This window comes from Perna viridis, chromosome 6 (assembly GCF_037379345.1).
Source record: "Perna viridis isolate PV_CMFRI_1.1 ecotype Kerala chromosome 6, ASM3737934v1, whole genome shotgun sequence".
NCBI lineage: Eukaryota > Metazoa > Mollusca > Bivalvia > Mytilida > Mytilidae > Perna > Perna viridis.
In genome coordinates, this window is record NC_142450.1 from 26,855,298 (window position 1) to 26,862,718 (window position 7,421).

At 33.6% G+C, this 7,421-nt stretch overlaps 1 pseudogene; it reads right to left on the reverse strand.

Annotated features, from left to right (window-relative positions):
• Positions 1 to 1,533: 1,533 nt before the first annotated feature.
• Positions 1,534 to 4,629, reverse strand: LOC148614293 (uncharacterized; annotated as a pseudogene).
• Between the last annotated feature and the right edge of the window lie 2,792 nt (positions 4,630 to 7,421).

Genomic DNA, 7,421 nt, shown 5'->3' on the forward strand with positions numbered 1-7,421 from the left:
GTCATTTGTTGACTGAAAATTATATATATATATATATATATATATAAAGCTGGATGACAATATTTAAGACATGATGGGCAATCATTACAAAAAGTAAAAACAAAAAACAAAGGCCCAAGAATAGAACTTTGGGATATACCAATAAGGAGTTTTTGGGGTTTAGATCCTTCCCCTTTCCAACCAACACACTGTTCTCTGTTACTCATATACGATTTGAACCAATTAGAAGTATTTTTACATATTCCAAATGACATAAACTCATGTAGTACGACATTATGATTAGCAGTGTCAATCAGATGTAGGTCAGCACACACATTAATTATTACATATGAAAGTAAAACTTTTTTTGATGTCGTAAAAAATACTGCAGTGTCAGCAGTGGGATAATTCAAAAACATGGCCGAAACATGAAAACAGGAAACAGACGATCTACATACACAATATAACGAACCGAATAAAATAGATAACATTCAAAAACTGTATGAAGATAAGGGAAACAAGATGATATCACACATAAAATTATATACCTAGCATTATGAACCACAAATTACGTGTTCCGAAAGGGTAAGCACGTCCTGCAGTACCTACGTCATATTATAAGTGAGTATCATCCGGTTGTAGTCTAGCAACACTAATACCGCTTACCGAACACTCAATTATTTGACAAGGACACAATACAATATCATAGAATACTATACTATAAACAGTTGAATCTCTTGCCTTTCACACACTATAGGCGGATGCAATGGGGCTTATAAAATTTGATTAAAACTATATTTTATGTTAAAATATTTAAATAATAATAATAATAATAGTTAAAATAATGTTTATGTTACGTTCAAAAACACTCATAAACACGATGAAGCAAATCCGTTATTTGGAATCACTTTATAAATACATTCAATACAATGAAGAAAAATGTTGTAATAAGCTGTAAGATGTTTACTGTTTATCTTTTAACCAAAAAGTTACATTCCCACCAAAATGTACAATACATACCATCTTACATTTTTGGATGATACATCTTTCCTAAATCACATAGCGTAAAAATCACGTGGCAAAAACAAAACATTGTGATGGTTTCAACGGTGCTTTTTTTAATGTTTAAATCAGAGCAAACAAATGTCGAACATGCATAAATCAATAACTTTTGTTACTAACTTATCAATTAGCTTATATACATAGCCAAAATAACTGCAAGTTATTGTCAATAATTTTTTGTGTCTGTCGTTCATCCCCATTGTATATGTCTTCTAAGACTCAACTACCAGATTTCAATAAAACTTTGCAGGAATATTCAAATTGAAGTCCTTATTGTTCCTATCCAACGACAGTTATGGTTATGCACATGCATCAGTATTTATTATTTACTATTTATTTTTCTTCTCTGAATTAAGGTTATAATCAAGTTTTGAAACTTTGTATCATTTTATTTTTTTCACACGTATCAATTAAAATTCGCAATATGTGTATGGCTATAGACACAAATTGTACAATGATCAAGCCATGAAAAAATTAACCTATATATGTGTGTGTGTGTGACCTAGAAAATATGACTTATTGGCTAAGAGATGTTATTAATAATAGCACTGGGTTGACATTTTCAGCCCGTAGGGGTTGTTGTCCTCTTTGACGTATACACCATGCCTATTCTCGTTAGACAACTTAAAGCTAGTAAATCGTATGACTAAGTAGCTGTAAGAAATACATAATAATTGTTTTACTTTATTTACGTAATGTAGTTATACTAAGTAATGTTTTACTTGACTCTACTAATTATACTTCAGTATCTAGTGAAACATATTACTCAGTTATTATTTTTGCTTATTTTTTCAAGTAATTTTCAATCACAAAATGCAATAACAACTAGTAATTATCTAAGATAAGTAAAATAAATTACTCATTGTTTACTAAGTAATTTATTTTTTTTTTATGTAGTGTACTTTTTCACAAATTTGCATTTTTTGGAAAACATTTTTTTCTACAGATTCAAATGAAAAATAAGGATACTTGATCCATTTGTGAACTTCTTGTGGTCAGAAGCCAGTGGGTAAGGCCGAGGTCCTTTCCAGAAATACAAGAATGACAGTGGGTTAACGCAAAATATGTTCCGCGTAAAAATATATCACTATTGATATGATCATATTCTTAGTATATTTTTCATAATCCGTCTCATAGCAATTGGCAAGCAGCTTTTTACGATAGTTTATTAACCAACTACCCAAAATACGTTAAAATATGTCAAAAACTGACCAAGTGATATGAATTCATCCCGGGCATCTATGCGTGGCCAATATGCATCAAACCAGGGCCAATACGGCATTACAACTTCCGGTCGTTTGACACCGCCATTTTGAGTTAGAATTGGATTTCATGCGCTTTGATCACCAGGACTAAAAGCTGCAGGGACATAAAAAAAATCTTCCGTTTTATATAAAAAGGATATGTAAGACTGATTAAAGCAAATAAACCTACATTTTCTTGGTAAAAGAGTAACCAAGGGAACCAAGGCTATAGTGGTAATCAAAAGAATGTAATTCAGGGACAAAGACCAGACATGGAAAACAGACATACACAACAAAGAACACAAAGTAACTAAAATAATACACACAAAGTAACAAACGCAAATGAGCAACTCGGACTCCACTAAAAACTGGGAGCATTGACTAGGTGCATCGGTAGGGTAAGCGTCCTCTGCTTTTCTAGAAGCACTCGCCGAGTTGCTCATAAAAAGTCCGGAGTAGACAAACGAGGAAAGGAAAACTGTGACCCGTTGAATAAATCATTTTCATGGTGCAGAAGGATATACTATAACGATCCACAAGTTGATGATGACGACCATAAAACTACTGTAGTGATGACTTCAATCTTGTAGCAACATAACCCTGTTCCAGAAGCCTATAAATTAAATAAAATGTTTGTCTATTTAAATTAGCAACTACAAGTTGATTCTTTGACTTATTGAAATGAAGGGCCCGAGGTTTGTTTATTCCATCCTTCTCATTAAGTAATGTTCTACTTCTCTCCCCGTCAGGTGACAGTACCACTACACTGTTGTTATTGTATGATGTAATGAAGACGTTAAAACAGTCGTCGACGGCAATGCCGACCGGCCAATGAATAACTGAAACATCTTTATACTCCCATAAATTGTCGCCTTTCAGTGAATAACAAGTAACTGTATTGTAGTAGGACTGGGAGAGATGGATTGTATCACCGCGCACATTACAATAGTACCATGCATTATATGAACACTCTCGTATTAATGTTGTAGAATTGCCGTTCGATAGGTCCACTGATAAAACACCTGTAGCTGGAACGCAACAAATAAGGTTTCCTCTGTGGTTATCCAACCCGTGACAATTCCCGATACTTATTGTCTTCTCTACTGTACCTGATGTGGTGTTGATTATCTTGACACCCTCCTTATCAGACACTGCTACAGCGTTGTCGTCTATAACTGTCACATCCCAAGGTCCTCCCCAGGTCTCTATCGATATGTCCTTTTCCATTTTACAATTTTCTGTCAGTATTACAGCCGATAACTTTTGAGTATTTGCAAGTATTCTCTTACCGGAAAGAAATAAAGAACATCCACTAATATTGATTGCTTTTTCACTAAAATTAGATTTTGATTTCATCTTCATTGTGATATCGTCAATGTTGATTGCAGATATTTGAGACATAATTTGGACCTGCTTGTCTACCTCTGACGTCAGAATGGCAGACATCGGCATTTTTGTCGATTTTAATGGATCCAAACGGTGGAATACTTTTTTTATATTTCTTTCAAATTTCACCTTAAGCTGTTTCTGACTCATATTATTAGCCCAGTATTGAAATAATTCGGTTTCCTTGACAACTTGAATTTCAATGGTTTTTGACCTTAAATATGTCTGTAGGTCAGTTCCGTGTAGTGATAATTGGTTTGTTGTTTCTAGTAGTTTTTCTGCTTTTCCTAACTTCAGTTCCAAGTTTGAAATTTCAGCTCAACAGTGTTGCTGTTCACTTTTGAGTTTAATTCCTCCATCAATGACATATAAATGGTTGATCACCTTTCCTTTGATTTGTAAGGTTTCTTTTTTAATCTCATCCTGTTGGTTATGTAACACTTGGATATTTGTTTGACGGTTACTGATAATTATTTCAAGATTCTTTAAGCTTTCTGCCACTGATTGGAGTAGGGTTGGTGACTTTACTGTCTTAATCACTTCCTGTAGGAGCAATGTTGTGCATATACTGTGTTCTCCAGATTTGGAAAGACATCCTGGACAACATAAAGTGTCATGTTGTTGACAGAGATTGGTAAACTTCATTACATGTTGGTCACAAAATAGTTGATTTCTAAAATGGAGCTTGGAATGTTTCTGTATTGCTCAGTCTCTGTTACCGTATGATGCCTTGCTAACTTGGAAACGAAATAATGGTGCTGACAATCTTCACAAATTTTCTTTTCACACCCAGGACACCATTTCACTGCTAGAGATGTTTTATGTCTTTCATTACAAATATTACGCAGGTCATTGGTTGTACCGTTTGCCATGTCTTCCTATAATTAACAGTACAAACTTGTTGAAAAATGAACTAGATACCACTCAGTAATAGCATAGCCTCTGCAGTATTTTAAAGCGACCATGTTACTGAATTATACTTAATTTTACACATAATACACAAGTTAGAAATAGTCATGTCTAATATGGCGTGACACGCTTGTTTTGTAAATAAATGAGGCTTCTGAATAGCGTAATATTCTGCTCGCACTTACGCAATCAATGAATGGGTCACTTTTCATTTTATTCACTGATTGTAATCGTTCACTTATTATGAATTTCTTAAAAATCGCCTCTTTTCTTTTGCAACTTTAGCGCACTACATAACACACAAAAACAAAATATTTTGGTTAGGCTGTTCTATCGACACCCCAACGTAAAATCAACAAATATACATGGCTTCACAAGCGGTGCCTCCATTAATGCTGGGTTAATACATTATTACCTTGATTTAAATTATAAAATGATTATAAAAAATTAAAGATGGAATATGAGAATCCCATATCCAATTAACGCGCTTAGAATATCATTTGTATGACGCATGTGTAATTACGGTTTCGGCCAATCCATTGAAGGACATCATCTTTCTTAATCAGGCTTACAAATTACATTAAACATTAATGTCATTTATAAACAATGAAATGTATTTCAGAGACCCGTAATTTGTTAATTTTGCTTGTATATCCTCAGCGGCAAGGCATTTCCACCATGAACGAATAACAGGAGGCGTTAATAACGTCGTATCATGTACGTTATGATACGAATCCTTTGGCAGTCAGTATAGTTTCGCTTTTTCCCTTTAACATTGGAAACGCAAGTCACCTGATCGCGATTGTATTTCCCGTTTGGCCAATTAAAGATGACCTAGTGGCGGTCGAAAAACTGTATCGAAAAATTGAAATTGCGAGCCACGTGTTATTTACTGAATGAAAAATAGAAAATTATAAGTAAAAAGAACAAATATTACTGCATCAGCTATCTTTTTTTAAAGATAGTACTTGTAAATGCACTGCAAATTTCGTCTTTTTATTATAAGTGTTACTCCTTATTATACTTACATTTATGTATTTTAAATATTATTATTGAAAAAAGTGTTTGTTATTTGAAAACTAACTTTTGAAGAGCATAATATTATCCTTTTTTAAGGAGGCCGCACTGATAAAATTGACTCGAAAAAAATTCCGAGATGCCAGGCTTTTTGTTTGTTTTAACATGGGTAGGTGCGATATTTGTCCAGTTTTTTAAACCTCCATGTAAATTTGTGAAAAATAATGGTAATTATAGTGTCTATCCATGTCAAAATAAGCATAAAGTCCGGCATCCAGGAATTAATTATCTATTATCTATACTATAGTGATATTTTGGCTTTAAGCCCACACGAGTTTTTTTACATGTCGAATATTAGTTTTTCATGTAAATGCTTGTAATACGCTATATTATACTTAAATTGAAAGAAAACATTATCATTCAGGTTACATATTAATGAGTAGCGGGGCGGATACAGGATCTCAGGTTAGGTGGGGGCGTAAATAGAATTAAAGAAATTGTTTTTGGTAAAATTTGTGAAAAATTAAGATCTTACGCCTGAGAAAAGGTTTCTTTCAATTCTAGAGATGGGGGTGGGGGCGTACGTCTGGCACACCCGTCATTGGATCCGCGCCTGAGTAGTATTTCCTTTCTGTACATGGTAGTTTTACCGTTGTGTTTTAGTAGGTCTCATTGAATATTATGTTATTTTGTTTTTGTGTAGAATTCAATTTTACTGTGGTAGTACATCTATACATAATTCAGACTCTGTGAAGTGAATTACCGCTATCTGCCACAAAGAAAAACTAGAAAGTAAATATGATTGTCAACTTTTGCTGGAGAGTGTGTCCGAAAATACCTGTTATATTCTTTATAGATATATCGCAATTAAAATAATGTAAAAGTAAGTTTGCTGAATGAAGAAATTATTAACAGATTTTCATATTTTCAGATATTAGTACGATTGTTATCAACAAACGTCTAAACATTACAAAGATAGCTGTAGTCATTGCTTTCTAATGATTGAAAAAAAAAAATCTCCCTAGACGCAGCTTAATACGACAGCGGAGATGGCAGCCTGAAATTTTGGAGCAAGTATGAACACACCATTTAAGCTTGATACACCTCCGATTAAATATATATTTGGAACAGGGTTAGAATTTTATCAGAATCAAATTGTTCCCTATTTGACATCGTGTTCATAAATGGTTCCTGTTACAACTTCATTGTACAATTTCACAGATACCCTTTCACTTTTGGTCAAGTTTTTGTTGGATATCTTGAAAATGCTTGTGTTTAGTTCTTTTTTGGGCCCTATTTCCTAATAGATCACAACCTAAAATAAACTAAACCCATCCTTCAGTTTGTCGTATGCCACCTCCTTGTGGTATAATTTCTTAAAAATCCATTTACTTATGGTTTAGTTATTGTTCAGATGTAATGCTTGTTGCTGACCCTCAAGACTCAAGTGGAAACTCCCAAAATCAATCATAGCCTTTCTTTTATGGTATGGCACCGTGTGGGTATCATTTCATGAAGATCCTTACACTTATACTCAAGTTATTGTCTTGAAACCAAATTGTCTATGGACGCCTGGCTATTACGAGACTGCATGATACCATTACGATTTTTGTTCGTTTTGCGGTTATGTTAAAAGTAGAACCGAAGAATGAATAGAAGTCCAAGTTAAAAACAAAAACAAAAACAAAAAACAAAAACAAAAAACAAAAAAAAAACAAAGGAGTAAAGATAATGGATGGAAAAACGGGCTGATTGAAACAAAGTAAAAACCAGAGAAAAAATGAATAATGATATATACTTGACAACTTCTGCATCGGGAAAAAC